This window comes from Sparus aurata, chromosome 16, assembly GCF_900880675.1.
Source record: "Sparus aurata chromosome 16, fSpaAur1.1, whole genome shotgun sequence".
Classification (NCBI taxonomy): domain Eukaryota; kingdom Metazoa; phylum Chordata; class Actinopteri; order Spariformes; family Sparidae; genus Sparus; species Sparus aurata.
In genome coordinates, this window is record NC_044202.1 from 20835994 (window position 1) to 20842213 (window position 6220).

Sequence of the window (6220 nt, forward strand, 5' to 3'; positions counted from 1 at the left end):
TCAGCCAGTGTGTGAGTCTCTGATGTGTTTTTGGACAGTTAAGAGGGAGGAGATATCTGATACACTCACAATACATGTGAAATATTCACTTTGGGTTACATCAGCACAGAGACACAGAGATTATGAGCACACTCTGAAGGATCTGATGAGGCGTTCAAGGGTGTTTGAACTGTTTTGTGCTCTGGTCTGTTTCCTGTGTAGTCTTTTGGTCGTTAAAAAGGGAAGCCTAGGTGCTGGCCTCCGGACTGACTAACAGCAGGCTATTAGCTTGTTAAGATGTACAGTGGACGGTTTCTTCGATTGCTCGCTCATCACGTCTGACAGCTATAGGTCACTCCATTGATCTGGCCTGCAAATTGCTTTCACACACTTGATGGGGCCTTTGCTTTCTAAGACCCTTTTTATCCAGAGAAGGTTGAAGGAGCTGCATGCAGAGGTGAAGCGCTACTCTCAGCTGTCAGCCTGTACTTCATCAGCCCCCCTGTCATTATGAGCTGCAGGAGGTACTGGAGACAATAAATTCGGGGTTTTGAGTTTGAGTGTCTGTGCTCAGAGTCAGAGGAGCTCAGAGTGGAGCTGATTCCTCGTTAAGGTGGTTTATCAGGAGGCATTTTCACAAATTAACTTCTCGTACGTTCTGAAAGACCCTGAAGGCTTCTGACTCACAGCTTCTCCTGAGAGTCTGCTGAGAGTAACTGAGGCTACAGGAATGTTTCCTCACCGCATCAAATTTTTGCGTCCAGACAACACTCAGTTATTTCCATGGGTGGCTATGGTAACAACATAACCACTATATACGCTGGTGACACGGTGAAAAATATGAGCGGTCAAACGGACGGTTTGTTTCAGACATCCTTCTTTCACACTGTTGTTCTCTGTGTTGTCTTCAGACAGATTCTCTCTGGGTTTGACGTCATCGCTGTGTGTTGCGATGCTAGCGACAGAAAAATCAGTAGAAATGTGATTTGAATTACATTTCAAACCATCGCTGAATGTGGTTTGGATCAAATCTGCCAAAATCACATTATTGTGGTTTTCTGCTGTCCAGACTTTCCTAGAAAACAATGTGGACACGCCAACAAAAGCTCAGAGAGCTCTCCTTATGATGGCGCCGCAGATGGCGGGTGTGTTGGTGCGCTCCGCTTTGTTGGTAGATTGAATGTTTTGCGCCTAATGAGCTCCTGAGCATCAGGGGAACAACCCCAGCTGATTTATTTCCTATTCTGCATGTCATCCATGGAATTGTTGGACATTTTGTTCAAAGGTGTTCTCACCACGTCTTACCCACGCATTACCCAGAATGTTTCTCTACACCACACATCAGAGGATGCTGCTGTAGGCTCAGTCACAGCTCAGGTGTGCCTCACATGTGGGCTGTAATGTTCAGGGGTGGCTCCTCATATGGGAACTATGGGCAGCGTTGAGGTAAGGCATTCACCTAATAGTGCACAACTAATGCAGTTAGCAGGCTAAAGTCAATCACATCACGAGATGATGTCAAATAAAGCAGATTTCAGTCATAACAATATTCTGAATGAAGGCCCATAGTTTCATATGTTATTTTTCTGGCTTTGGTTAAATAGAGAGATATATTACGAAACAAATCTGCACAACCAAGGTGAATTGGCTAAGTCTTAACTCTTGGTTGGCGGTGTTGGGGGATGGGTAATGTGTTGATTCCCGAGTGCCAAATAAACACAACTGGACAAGAAGAGGTCGAAGCCATCAGGTGCCCAGTTCAGAAAAAAGGGTAAGAGGAGGAAGAGGAGAAACAGGCATTAGATAAAGGTATGGAGTGATGTCATCTACTCTTCATGTGTATGATTATGCATGCAGGCTAACTCGTATGTTTGTTAGCTTCTAGCTATACTGCTGGCTATAAGAGTGGACGACGGCAGTGTTCCTTTTTCCATCTAACTGATTAGCAAACATTATATCTAATTCATTTCACCCTAATAAAGTATGTATGTATGTATGTATGTATGTATGTATGTATGTATGTAACACAATGATGACAAGCTCACATATTTTTTGGTAAACTTGTTAGATTGTGTGCTGCTCAGTAAAGTGAATTATAAATTCTATAAGTTAATTCAAAAGACGTATATTGTGCTGATATTTTGTGATAAAGCATTCAGAGTCATTTGGTGTGTGTGTGTGCGTGCGTGTGTGTGTGTGTGTGTGTGTGCGCGAATGCATCCCTGCAAAGCATTTTGCAAAGCCAGTTACAATGGCATGATATGTTATTATACTGGGTGTGTGTGATGTTCCAGCACTATAAGCGCTGTGAATAATGTGTGGACACTAATGCCCCTGTGCTCTCCATTAGGATGTCCTCTGTCCACTGACCCTGCTAACTGGCTGCCACCATCAATACTTCAGGAAGTCGAGGGTTAGTCGGGAAAATGTGACCAGAAGTTGGTTGGTGTATTCCTCGAACAACATCAACAGCCTTTTCTGTTTCTGTTGTGCATCATTTTCCAAGACGAAAATCAAGTAAACACGTATGCAAGGTCATTGCTCACATCACATGACAGCAGTTCAGAACACCTAAATTCACTGAAAATGTGGAAAGAGCTGGCAGTGAGGATAAGAAAAGAGGACACCGTCGACAAGGAGTAGATGGCACTTCTGGAGGCTGAGGGGTTCAGATGGAGGGTGGTGCTGACACGTCTCACTGCTATTGTGCAACTGTAACTGTCTCTGGTTGTCTACAAGACAAACTCATTGATTTGTTGAGCAGTAAGATCATTTCAGCATTGGTGAGCGATGCAAGAGCAGAGAGGAGCTTTTCTAAGCTGACGTCAAGGTTGAGGTTGTAATTGAGGACACAAAAGCAGATCAAGGCAGGAGACGGGGGAAACAAAAGGCGAGTTTTACTCAAAACGAAGCCGAGAAATACAAAAACCTGGGTGCACAAACGAAAAGGAGTCCAAGGACCAAAGACAAAGTGACAAATTAAACAGCTGAACAAAGTGCAACAGAAAAGCAAAGTTCAAATCAAAATGCAAAATAAGAAAATCAAATTGCAAAACACACCAAATGGGAACCAGAGACACACAAGGGACCATGACAGCTGAAGCTCATTAAATCCCACCTGAGGTCAACCGTGTCACAGGAGCGCCTTTCTGCTCTGCTCATCACCAGTATCAGTCAGTCACGCACGCACTGGGCAGATTTCATATGATGATGTAATTGATGGCTTTGCATCGAGGAGGGCAGGAGAAGTCAGGCTGTAGACGGCAGTTGTGCCATTTGTGCTGGATGTGTTGTTATGGGTAAAGAGGTCAACAGCTTTGGGCCCAAGTCAGATTTGTGTGTTGGTTATTTTCAAAAGGGATTCATGAGGAAATGACTCTCAGCCAATCGTCTGTAACCAGCTGAGATTGCATGAAGTCGGCTTGCCATTAAACATTAATGAAACATTATAAAGTCATTTTTAAGCAGAAGACTTTCTGAAGTGTTCCTGAGCCTGTGTGGTAATCCCTTTCATACATTCATACAGTATATTTATAAGTATATATTTTCATAAATCAGTGAAGATTATGAGTAAAACAATAAAAATGTATTTAAAACATGACCTATATGTGAAAACAGCCTTCTCGTGTCACACTACAAGGACATCACTGTGCTGACCTTTGAGTGGAGGGGGGTCCCTCTCTTCCTCCACCATCCTTTCTCACAGGATCACCGGCAGCCCAGCCTCCGACATCACCATCCCACAGCAAGAAGATACCACAGAACAGGGACCCGGGCTATCCAGCACAAGAACCATAGAGGGGGGAGAGGAAGCCACGCCTATTAGGACGTGCGCCCTTCGGGATATACCCCCACTCTGAGTCTCAACCGCCCACCCCTGGTTTCTAGACGGCCCCCTCTTCATCCACCAACCTCGACGCCTTTTCCTCATCCAACCACCCTGACCCCTTTTTCCTATCCTCTCCAAATTGTTATCATCTCCAACATTTAAATAAACTACTTAAACAATAAAACTTGGCGTGGTCTCGTTAGCGAATGTACAGATGACACTACACTACATAAAGGATGTGCGTGTGCAGTGTGTGCTGTGTTGTGTGTGTGCAGGCATGTCTCTTCGTGCCAGGTCAACAATGGATTGCGTAACAGCTGCTGGTGCTGTGGTCTGCTCTACAGTGTGTTACATAAGACAATTTGATGTTCACAGTTATAATCCTGCCTGTGCTGCCTGAGCGCTCCCCATCTGGGATTTCCAGGCTGTCCTCGTGCTGAGCTCTGCGCTCGCCTCCCATCGGAGGCTGTTTCACTCAGACACCACTCCGCATGTGAGGACGAGTCAGGATGTCCCCTCTGACCGGCACTTTGATTCATGACAGGCTGTGTCAGGAACACACGGCTGGATGGTTTGTTGAATCCCTGACTTTTTCATCAGGACAGCTCTGCTTACAAACTGTTACTGAGTCCACGAGGAATCCTGTCATGAATTAACTGAGCACATTTGCTCTCACGAGGATGGACCCATTCATTTTAATGACCAGCATCACTCTAGCAGCACCACCGGGACATATTTAAGCATTTGAGCCCGACTATTAGTAGAGCTTGATGAGCATGAAAAATGTTGAGTGTTTTTGCATTTTTACCAGCACTTTGGTTCTGATGTAGTGAACATACAGGCTGCCAACCACGGGTAAGCCCAATGTATCTTCATCCTTTGCATCTTTACAGAAGCAAGGATCTGTGTGACGTATCAATATGTGAGTTCCACTTTGGTCCAGATAACTATTAGCTATTAGCATGACATTTGGCACAGATACTCCTTCAGCGTGACTCTTCCTGAGGCTCCAGCAGCATGTCAAAGGTTAATCCTTGGAAATATATGAAAACACTAAGTGGACTTTTTGAACAAACTTGTGCAGATGGCTTTACTTGTTGCTAAACTAACGGTGGCTAACTGCACCAGGCTCCAAGCAATCCAAGGGTCTGAAGGGGCGGGACACAAACTCTGAGACTGACTGCAGCCAGTTAGACTCTATACGGTACTTTTATGGAGTTGAGCTGCTGTTAGTTACAAGTTATGTGAGAAAAGAGAACGCTCACACAAACATCACCTTAAAGGACCAAAATACAAATTACAAAATGTGGAAATCAGTAGTATCAGGAGTGTATGAGTGTGTGTCAAGGTAAGAACCAGATAATATCCATGTGGAGTGCTGGACCGTCCTTCGGAGCAGCAGAGTATGGTCTGCACTATCGTCAATAATTGGTCTTGCATTTTTATAGCCAGTTTACCAGTCTACTGACAGCTCAAAGCGCTTTACAATACATGCCACATTCACCCATTCACACACACATTCATACACTGATGACTGATGCGCAATGACACTACGACATGCAGCTAGGGGGAGCAGGGATTCGAACCAGTGACCTTCCGATCACTAGACGACACGCTCCACCGACTGAGCCACAGCCACCCAAATATGCAAATAGCGCACACTGATGAGGACTTTAAACTCATGTGGACTCCATGCGAACCTGTTAACTCGATGTGGATTTCATCTCGCATACACAAATACACCTGCGTGTGTGAGTCACTGGGGTCAACTGGGTCCGAGGGTGGTGCGGTTGACCCGCCACAACTCACATCATGGCCGACTCATGTGACCTTACCCCTGAAACTCAACATGTAGCACTTTGATGTACCACGACCTGGATGACTTTAGCAACATGCAGATCGTAGCCACTCACAGCAAGCCATATGGTCAGCTGGTGGCCAATCATCCGCCATCCTTTTCACAGCGCTGTTGTTCCTACGCACTGTGCTGACCTACAGTCGACTCCTGGTGTTCTTATACTGCTTTATGTTTTCACTTCTCACACACACACACACACACACACACACACACACACACACACACAGCTAGCAGCAGCTACTGGCCCAATGAGAAAGGTAGGAATCATCCTGCGGCTTAAGATGGTTGTCATGGATAACATCTGTCGTATTAAGACAGCGTGGGTGCATTTGGCATAGCAATGTGTTTTTGTTCTGTTTTTGTACACAGAGAGAGGATGGAGTTTTTATTTACATCCCCTGTACCACCAACCACATCTGTTTCTATCTGCGTGTCCTCCACCTTTGCCTTGTTTTGGAGATGTACGTCACTTTCGCTGAACGCAGATATTTTCATTTTGAGATGAACAACCCGATCCTCCGCCAGCCCTGGCTCCTCCTGACAACTGGGACGGG